Consider the following 11,283-nt stretch of genomic DNA (forward strand, 5'->3'; position numbering starts at 1 on the left):
TGTTTTAAAAAAAATTATGACGACTTATGGACTAAGATTCTTTTTTTTTTTTTTTTATCTTTTATGGCATTAATGTGTCAATATGTCTTTGTATGCATAAGAATCATATCGTAATGTTGCCTATTAGTTTGGTAAATGGTGTTTAATGATACATTTTTATATGATTCCATCAAACAATTTTGGTATGTATCAAGTCTTGACAAGCCAGATGCTGGAAGTTTATAAAAACAATATCCCCTTTTACATATCAACAATATTCATCTGCAAGATTCTGTAAGTTATAAAAATGTTCACTTTCTTAATTCAATATTATTAATCAACGAAGTAAATTTTGAGATTTTGAATGCTTTTGACTTAATTGTATTGCCTGGATTGCCAATATCAAAATCAAAGGAGTATGACGGCCGGGTGGTCTATCTGTACATAAAACCTGTCAACTCATATAGAACTAAATAAAACACAAAACATGATAACATACAAGCCATTTCTTCAGAAGAAAAGACCATTTTGATAACACTACTGTCAAACCCATTAATATTTCCACTAAAGATATTTTAATGTTTGTCCCCTATTATATATTTTGATACTATGAAATTTGAATGGCTTTAAAATTCAATTAGATGATGTTACTGAAATCAAACTATCGTCGAAGAATAAAAGCTTCAAAAACAACCTACAATTTCTATAAAGCAATTTACAAGTTCTAATTGGATAATTATGATTCAGTCTGATACCACAAAGCCTAAACAGATACCACCGACTGAAAGGAAACGAAGTTGACATCCGCTCTATAGCAGGGAACGTGGTGGTTGTTTTACACCAATTTACGTCAGATTTCTGAGGATTAATAAACAACTCGATTTGTAACACTTTTCAAATTTGAAATAGATTTTGGGTGGCCACTTAAGGTCGCGTCATTTGGTATGATACAATGTAAGTCACATTTACCGGATTAAGTTTACAATTTTTTAATTTCTTGTGTCAAAGGTTGATTTGAATAATAATAACGAATCTGTGACACCCTATGCAAAAAGAAGTTTTTAAATATTGTAGATGAAAATAATGCAGAAAAGCGAAATTAAATCTAAATCATGTGTTCTGTTACACTGTTTGAACAAAAAAAGACAAATAAGAACAAATAAAAAAAGACCAATAAGAACAAATATCGTACAGTCATGAAGATTATTATCATTATATTATTATTATTAACATTATTATCATTGTATTGTTATTATTATTATTATTGCTATTATTATTATAATTGAAATGAAATTTTATAATTTTGATGTAGCAATGTTTCTAATGAATACATGTCCGAAAAAGAGGCCGACATAACAATATTTGATCATTCGCAAAATTGCGTATATCACACAGACAAATAATTAGTTAAAAACTAAAATTCATCAGATTTACAATATATATGCTTTGACAACTCTTCACATAATCAATGACCATACAGCTGGCAACAGTTCAGAATTAGCAGATCTACTTAAAACCTACAAAAGTCAAATAATAATTTGAATCGTCAATACTTTTGAACTTGCTTACTATTCTTACTAAGTGTGGATTTGGTTGGCAGATAATACAGTTATAACAGGAGACGCTTACCTTGTCAACACACGTGGTCTCAGTCTTTTTGGAGTTCCTGTGATTTCCTCGGATTTTGTTTTTTATTTTAATTTGTATCTTCTTTAAGGTGGTACCTAACACTACAGGGAGATAACTCTGTAAAAATCAGCTAAACGTTTTAATTACGTTGTATTGTTAAGGAAATATTAATCTTCTAAATGATCAAAATTAGTGTTTATCAAACTGCTATATAACCAATGAAATTTTTCTGATAAAATGGTTGGTTCAAATTTTTTGAAATTTTTATATTTTTGTCAAAGGGTCAAAGTAAACATTTTGTCAAAATTTTATGAAAATTAAACGAGCCAAATTAATATTAGTCAAGGTGTTGGGTACCACCTCAAATAGATTTATATATCATGTAATCATGTATGGTTTGAACATCAATAACACTGCTGCTGCATCTAATGTATTATCGCTACAATGGCTCATGGCTAGCGATAAAACCAGGTTCAACCCACCATTTTTTCTTAAAATGTCCTGTACCAAGTCAGGAATATGGCACTTGTTATTAGACAGTCCGTTTCTATGTATGTTGGCGTTTGCTTTTGTTGTAGTTCAAAGTTTTTGTTGTTCCGTTGTTTTTCTCTTATAACTGATGTGTTTCCCTCGGTGTTAGTTTGTTACCCGGATTTGTTTTTGCTTACTCGAATTATGACTATTGAACAGCGATATACTACTGTTGCCTTTATTTATTCATGGCTTTTACTTCGGAGCCGTTTTTTTTAGTATTAAAAAAACCCACAAACTTTTTTAAAGCAAGAAACCCCAAAACTCATCCAAATGCAATACCTCATTAAAGATATCAGGCGTATAATGATTGAACGTAAATAGTAAACAACAAGAGAAAAAACATTGAAGTTACCAAAAATAAAACCTTAATCAGAATTATCCTGGTGCATGACTGAACAAAGACTAAAGATTGGGAAACATAAACCCATATGAAAACCGAGAGAAAACTCAGGTACTCCTGACTGTCAACAGTACCTTCCTAACAAATGACACCCACCTTGTAACTCCTGTTAAAATGCGTTGATGTGGTATATCTGGTGATATGGCATCTTAGATTGCTAATTGGTAAATATTCTTGTCAAATCCTCACAATATAATAGGTTTATGAAAATTTTGTAATCCTATGTGAATGTTTGATACAGGGATAAACAAGACTGTTACTGTTGCAAAATAATTTTATCAGACTTAACATCGAACTTGTACTTTTTATGAGAAACACGACGGTTGAAATATGTAGCGCAGTACCTGCTTACCATTCCGGAGCATATGGATTAATTGATTGATTGATTGATTGCTGGTCGCTTAACGTCTTGTGGCAATGGAGCATCTTGAATAACACCCGGTGTTTGGTGGGTTCGTGCTGCTCAGTCTTTAGTTTTATTTTGTGTAGACTGTTGTTTGTCTTTCGGCCTTTTTTATTTTTCAGTCTGTCTTCGATTCATGAGTTTTGATTCTTTTTTTATTCTCACTTTTAATTTAATACATTGGTACATTTCAAATTAATCAGTACAGTTTACATAAGATTAATTAAGATAAAACGTAATCAATATGTAGTTCGTAGCATATTTCTGGACTGAACCTGCACCAGGGAATCTATAGCCTAGTTTTAAACCTTCATCAAAAATGTCTTAAGGAAAAGGTCAAAACAGCAATAGATTCCAAAAATATCGAAAGCTACAAAAAAGAGACGGAAGATATCAAAGAGATATTCGATGACAAACTGACAACGCCATGGCAAAAATAAAATAAGCGAGGTTCAAAGTCACCAAATCTAAATCCTTCTATGGTCAACTCCATCTGCTTTAGTGGCAGAATTAGTTTTGTTAAAATATAAAACTTAGCTGAGAAAAAAAACCCAACCCATTGTTAATTAATTATATATAATGTTGTAACATTGACTAGGAAATACACTTGATAACAAAGAGCTCATAACAGATCCGTTGTTTATCGAAACAAAGGTACTAAATTCGTTGTGTTCGATGGTACATTCTGCATCAAATGTTAGTAGAACAAAATTCAGCGAAAACAATTGAACAACATACAGATCTATAATATTTTTACCAACATAAAAGTCCAAATAAATATAACTAAATACATATTAGATCATATATCCATAAATTACTAACTTTTTGGTTTTGTTTCCTTGTGTTTTTGTACACATCTAATCTGAAATGTCGATTTGTCATGCAATTCATTTCAAACTTTTTTATTTTATCTATGACATTTATTCTTTGCTTCGAAGAATCGTCCAAGAGCAGCGAACTTCTGTTTCAACTATTAATCTATATCTTCTATGTTATATTTGCACCATATCTTAGGGCAATTTCTTTCAGTACCTGTCTGAAAATCGAAAATTTTATGGAGTCTATTAGAATAAGGTATTCAAAACTCTTGTGAATATATTTCAAAACTATTCAACATTAACAGTCAATGGTATACGGTGCTATACTTTACAGTGCTGTTCATTACGATTTCATACAAATAGCAGATTTTACTATTTTTGCGGTAAATTCACAGTGAACCAAATTCAATTAAATACATCAATAAATTCATAAAAATACAAAATTGTAATAACGCTTGGTTTTTTTTTTTAAATATTCTCCGTACCGACTTTTGCGGTGAAATAATAAGAAAAAAAAATGACAACCTGTGGTTTAAAATTCCAGTTTTGGATTTCATACTAAAACTCCATAAAATATTCTAGCAGCCTAGTACACGCATAAAGTTGTAGCTCTATAAATTTATATGAAGATTGACAAGTTTTTTTTATGGTCCTGTTGTTAAGTAAAGTAATACAGAAGGGCAGACAAAAATCCATTGTATTTGTTTCATGCACATGGCCAAAATTTCAAAGTTATCAAATCCTACCGGAATTTGAATTTTTAAGACTCTACATCATAAATGTAAACATTGTTCATTAATTATGCTATGCATATTTCTATCAAAATAAAATGTTATTTAGTGCTGATTGATGCTGTAAAAGATTATGTAAAATTTAAACAATAAATTGAAGTCTCCAACCATCGGAAAAGTACTCGAAATGCCAAAATCTGTCAAAATTGCTGCTATACGCTATTTTCCGGATGATATAATTTGATGATCTATTTAGAGGTAGGTCTTAAAATTATAAGAAGATTACAAAAGTTAACACATAAAGCCATGATACTGAATTAAATTCAGGGAAATTTCCCTACCTCTAACCCTTGGATCTATTCAATACTAGGGATATTCTCAAAAACAGTATTCAGTTATGCTAAGAGTTATAATAGCACAGCTGCATGCATGTTCTTTGGTGTTGTAATAATATCAAGTCGTATTTCTTGAAATACAGCTCAATGGAAATATCTGAAAATGGATCAAAACTGCAATTTTGTAAGACTTTGTCAAAATTATTAACACAAAATATGTACTAGATGGACGTTCTTTACCAAAGCAAAATTCTATCGTATTTCGTTACATATTTTTTTTTGAAAATATGTGTCTCGTGGCAAACTTCAACATGTTTAACAAACAAAGTGGGATTTGCAATATTTTGTCAAAATCTCCTGCGACAACAACGTCCAACAATGTACAACATTTATAAATATATGCAAAATTGTGACAAAATTCGGTTAGAATAATAATTTGATTCAATAATTTTCAGCTTTCTTTAGGTTAATCATATTTCGGTTTTTGAACCAGCGAGTGGAAAAAAATTCGGGAGAAATCAACCCACCTTTTTCTTCAAATTTAGCTGACTCTACCTTCTTAAAAAATAAAGATATATGTATAATGATGACATCGGTGGTGGTAATTTTGAAAACACGAGGTCGAACTACCAATTTCCATTGAAGTTATTTCACAATAAGACAATTTTCTAAAAGCCTTTCAATAATTTTGAGAGCTATATGTGAACTTAAATGCTGTAAAACATTAATACTTATTTTCGAGAATAAGACCAAATTGAAAATGCCTAGAGAGGGCTTAAAACTGCAATTTTTATATATTTTTGCAGTATTTCACAAAATTATGCGTACGAAACTATAAGCCTGGTATCTTTGATGAGTTTTTACGTATCCATAGAAATGAATAAGAAGGATTTTCTTAACCAAAAATCCTGTTTATCCGACGTAAAAAACAAATAACGGTACAAATTATTGTAACACCAGTAGCACATTATTGAAAATAAAAAATCTAATACAAACGTTGAAGAACTGATAAGACCAAAAATAAGACCAAAATCATAGCAAAACCGAGACAAGGAATCAGAGCTATGCACGAGGAAGAAATCATTTGAAAATTTGAATAAAACTATCCGTATTTTCATATCAAAACCGAGTGCTGGCTACTGGTCAAATGACATCCTCGGGGACTAATAGTCCACCAGCATAGGTTTTGAATAGTGATAGTAATAATATTAACGGTACCACTTTACTGAACCAAAAGCGCATTTCGATAACCAATATCACTTCAGTGATGATCGAGGCCAAAATATTTGAAAATCCAAAACCTAATAAAAATTGCGAAGAGCTGATAAAACCAACATCAACCAAATGTAAAGTCAAGTATTTTCTTTTAAATACAAATTAAACAAAAATGTCTTTAAAAGCAAATTATTCATTGCTTCGAAAAGTTTAATTTGCAATTATCGTTCAAAATTGCATTAAACAGCATAATGTAGCGATTTTTGAATATAAGTATATGGTTTATTTGAAGTTGTAAAAAAATCTTTTAATTTAAATATTGTTTTGCGTCCAAAGCACTTTCCTGTTTGCTTTCATCAAGAACGCTTTAACTCAACAAATACTAGAAGGCAAAGAATGTATAACTACTTGAATATATGACGACCAAAAGGTACCTAGAGATAATGGCCAAATTCATCTGAGGTCAATGTTACCCGAGGACGTTGGAAAGGAGAGGCGAAATGAACCAAAGGGACATTCAAACTCAGCAACAAATTGACAATGCCAAGGCAAAAATAAAAACTTTAGTTTCTTAATTATTTCTAAGTTGTCAATTCCGCATATATAAACCGTTAGCTTCATAATTGAACATAGTTATAGCATTTTGAAAAAGTAATTAAAAATGCAATTAATAGATTAATACCCCTTGCAGAGTATGTTCGAATAATATTTGATAACAATAAACATAAATGTGGCTGTCCACAATTGTGTGAGATAGCAGCCAATAATGGTGGATCCTTGCATTCAGGTTTCTTGTAAACAGCAAGTCTTTTGAATGTTGATACGACAAGTCTTATTAAGCTGAAGCATGTAGGCAAATCAACAGAATAATGAGCCAATAAACTCATCATAGATACCACACAGAAATTATGTATTACTCTTGGAGCAAGAAGGTAAAAATAGAAAAATTACTTCAATGCTGTATAACAAACTGAACAGATAAAACGTACTGGCAATTCATTAGTCGGTTGGTGCGTTTAACGTCCCTCACAGTAATCAATCTCTACGTCAGACTGCAACAATTTATGGCATAGAACACTCTTAATAAACGAAGTATCGGTGCTCAATCTTATTAACAATTATCCGTTAGTAAACTAGTGTACTTGTGTTGTACAGTTGTAAAACGGGAAATTTCAAAACTTTACATTGGTACATATAAATATTTTGAATTTGAATAAAATTACTTTTTGAAATTGCTTAAAATCTTAACTGTAAACAACACCAAACAGTTGAAGGACATAACACGATAAAAAAAAGCTTGTTTAATTATAATATAATACTTTTACAATTCGTTACATCATGTAAATTAAAAATATGCATATGTAATCCCATGAGATTATGATAATTTTCATTGTCTTTGAGAAATTGTGCATATACCGTCAGCATTTTAATCTTTGAGCTGTTCACGTTTTCTTTGTAACTACAATGTATGGTGCATGTAAACTATATAAAAGGTGCTAAGCAATGTTGTATGCCGTTTTCGCTTCATTTCATAAGATGATTTTTTAAGGGAGTCAGAATTTTACAATGTAGACGATTCATCTGTTATTGAATATTAATCCGCTAGGACCCTTTTGTGACTTTTCTACGCACGAAATGTAAATTAGATCCTGTCATTATCTGTTTTTATTTTTATATTTAATTTTCTGCTGATTGTTTGTTGTAAATGTTTATAGTATTCGTTATATAATTGTTAAATGTATAATTCTATTTAATACTTGTCAATTCGCTACAAAGCATTTGCATATTGCAGATGACATAATCATTTGCATGACACTAAGTTTTTATCAATTATGACAATAAATCTGAGTTAACTACACAAGACGTAAAGTATTTTTACTGAATACATTTGCATAAAAATCAAAGAATGTCCATATAGTAGAAATTTTGCAGAGAATTAGGACCAATTTTCCCCGAATTAATTTCATACCAGTATACAGATTAGGAGATGTTGTATGATTGCTAGGGTATTTTCTAAAAGCCATTCAATTTGTCCAAAAATTCGCAGTACCCTAGATTAAAGTGTGTACTTTAAGGTTTAAACAGCAAGTCTAGGTGTGGCTCAAAACTGTATTTTCATAGAAAAAAAACAAACAATGTAAAAGAAGGAAATTATTAACTAAATACAAAATTTCATTTTAGGTAAATTTTAATTCTACATATTGTTTTGTAGATATAAATTATTTCGTTTGATTTTAGATATCCAAATGTTTGGGAAAAAGGTTTAACTTTCAATTTTGTTTTCAACAGCAATGTGTGGCGCAAAAACTATATTCTTATTTTATGGAAATGTGTAACATTAATGATAATTAATTTTGTTTATTAAGCTAATACAGGGGAAACTGATCCTAGATCTTTGCGTGAAACACATAAAGGGGAAATTGGTCATTCCTCTTTGTGAAACAAAATGTTCCGGGAATTCATCCATATGTTAAATTGTTATTAAAGATACTTGTTTTGAACATCTGACTTTGAATATTCATTCTTCCTTAACTTATTTATTCGGCACTTTCAAAATTGAGTAGTTAACTGTCTTATACTGTCTTATAAATTACCAATGTTCTCCATTACCCAGTTTCTTATACAGCTTCCGTTTGTCATTGTTTCTATCTATAATCCATACAAAATATTTTATAATTGTACTTTTTTGTTTTCAAAATACATTATATATATATCTGAATCATAGCAACAAATATAAAACAAGAATGAAGAGGACTACTTAAAAATTTAAAATAAATATTATGATATGATAAACTTATTTTCAAATATTATTTTCTCTAATTCAAAATCATTTGAAAACCTTAAATATTCAAAAGAAGTAAAAGAAGAAGAAGATAAAAGACATCTAAAGAGGAACAATTATATTATTTATGTCAAATACCAAAGATTGTTTTCTTTCTGGGTTGTTTCGAAATCAACAACACGACAAATAAAATGATTCCTGTAAACGAAAAATATTAAATAAACATAACAAAATTATGAATTTAGATGGAATTAATAATACAAAAGTGATTATTTATTTGGGTTTAAAGAATAAGTTTTTATTAGAATGTTAAGATTTCTATTTCATTTTTTTTCCGAAATTGAAACTGTCTTCTTATTTACAGTAAACTGTGCTGTACTTTTGCACACGGACAGTTAATTATAAAACAACACTTATGTACGTAAAAATATTTATCTATAATTAAACCAAAGATTTGTTACTTTGTTAATTCAGATATAATAGAAAATATTCGGTTTTAGTGGCACCAGGAAAAACATACCTTGTGCTTAAGAAATATAACATCCGAAGTTCAAAGTGCGTTTCAATTAAATATTTTGTACAATATTAAAATTTTAACTAAAATATGCCGCCTTTGATTTTCTGCTAGACTTGATAAAGAAATATGCACCAAAAGCGTCTTTATTAAAAGCAAAACATATTTATACAATATTGTTCTTTCTTTTTATTGTCGCTCCATCGTTTGGAAGCATATTTAAATAGGATTTGGAAAATATTTTGTATTGTATATATTTTTTGGTCGTGTTTTAGAATGATATTAAGAGATTATACTGCAATGATGTGCTCAAAAGAATTAATAAAAATACATATTTTACCCACCAAGTCGTGTTTTCCGTATATCATAATTATGTTATATGTTCCTCAGATAAAATTGTTATAAATGTATATCATTAACCTTCTCTACAAACAGAAAACAAATATATATATATATGTACCAAATTATAAGCCTGCATGGTTACATGTATTTGTGATGAGTTTTTTTTTCATAAGAAAGTTTTTTATTTCATATTTAACTGAATACATTACAAAAGTTTGCTTAAAATATTAAATTAAAAAAAATCAGAGACATTAGGAACAAATGTCTAAAATAAGATGTAGGAGGTAAATGTATAAGATAAATAAATTTTATTGCATTTTAATAAATATATTAAACTTTTCACGGTTTATCAATTTTGAAAGCAAAAATGTTAAAAACTTCTATCGATGTCGAATGGCAAAACAGAAAATAATTCAAAAAAATTAATTTGTCTGTTTGTGCGTAAATTTTGAGACATATATATCTTTGACTAATTTATTATTAAAAAACGTTTTGCATATGTATATGTGAGACCTATGGGGATAGGGACAAAATGATTTGGCATAATATTATTCGGATGTGTGGTTTCAAACCACAGATTATTTCTGTATGATTTCGTTTGATCTCATTACAATGGTGTTGAAACCCAATTTTCTTTCAAATATTGCACCAATATTGAGGGCAAATACATTATTTTTATATCAAACTTGCTGTAATACGTATTGGAATCCCTGTTCAATTGTAGATTAACCACACACGCTGCCATAGAGGTTGTATATTATAATCATATATGAATAATATATAAATTTATCTTATAACAAGCAGATTTACAAACATTACACAGACGCAACAGATTGAACGAAGTTGGGAACTTAACAAGATTTTTTTTTATTTTATGGAAAAATTCCATAAAAAATTAATCCCGTTAGACTTATTTTAGTTATGAAAATGACAGACCTGGTGATATTAATGAAACAATGCATATGCATTAGTTCTGTTTGGAACAACTTCCTGTGTTGACATTAGTCAAGATGGCGCACTTTATCTGATAGCTGATACTAGTTGTTTCACACACGTGGAACTAGAAACTAATTAGTATTAAACGAGCGGGAAATTAGAACTCAGAATAATAACTAATACAAATGATTTGAAGAGGAAACATTCGTTGCTTTCTTTGTTGTAAAAAATAGTTTGGTGTATCTAATATGTGAATTGTAGTTTGGTATTTACATTCCCCACAAAATGCAACACTATCATTGCAGTAATAAATGGTTCGTAACTATGTTAGTTGGCTGTTCTGGTTTGATCATGTTTTGGTCTTCATTATCTTCAATATTTTATAAAAATTTTTAGTCTCTGATAAATATTATTACAGAAATATGAGCCAAATATGGATTGATACTGGCATGATATAAATTATATCTTCTTTCTGTATATTTTGAGTTTTTCAAAAACTGGCAGAGGACAACAAAGGAACAATGAAATTTCATAAATCTAACCAAAACCAACAATTTCATTAAAAAAAACGACGTAAAGACAAACAACAGTCCACATATAACTATATTCAAAACTTATGGCTGAGCTAAATGGACCCCGTCTAAAATCGGGGGCGAGCTCAGATG

At 29.5% G+C, this 11,283-nt stretch overlaps 1 long non-coding RNA gene across 1 annotated transcript; it reads right to left on the reverse strand.

Annotated features, from left to right (window-relative positions):
• Positions 1-1,232: 1,232 nt before the first annotated feature.
• LOC127704582 (uncharacterized) lies at positions 1,233-10,688 on the reverse strand. The gene is made up of 3 exons (XR_007983397.1): positions 10,619-10,688; positions 3,768-3,981; positions 1,233-1,496 (listed from the first exon to the last, which is right to left on the reverse strand). It is a non-coding gene; the product is annotated as an uncharacterized LOC127704582 (long non-coding RNA).
• Between the last annotated feature and the right edge of the window lie 595 nt (positions 10,689-11,283).

The sequence above is a fragment of the Mytilus californianus genome, unplaced genomic scaffold (assembly GCF_021869535.1).
Source record: "Mytilus californianus isolate M0D057914Y unplaced genomic scaffold, xbMytCali1.0.p SCAF_6, whole genome shotgun sequence".
NCBI lineage: Eukaryota > Metazoa > Mollusca > Bivalvia > Mytilida > Mytilidae > Mytilus > Mytilus californianus.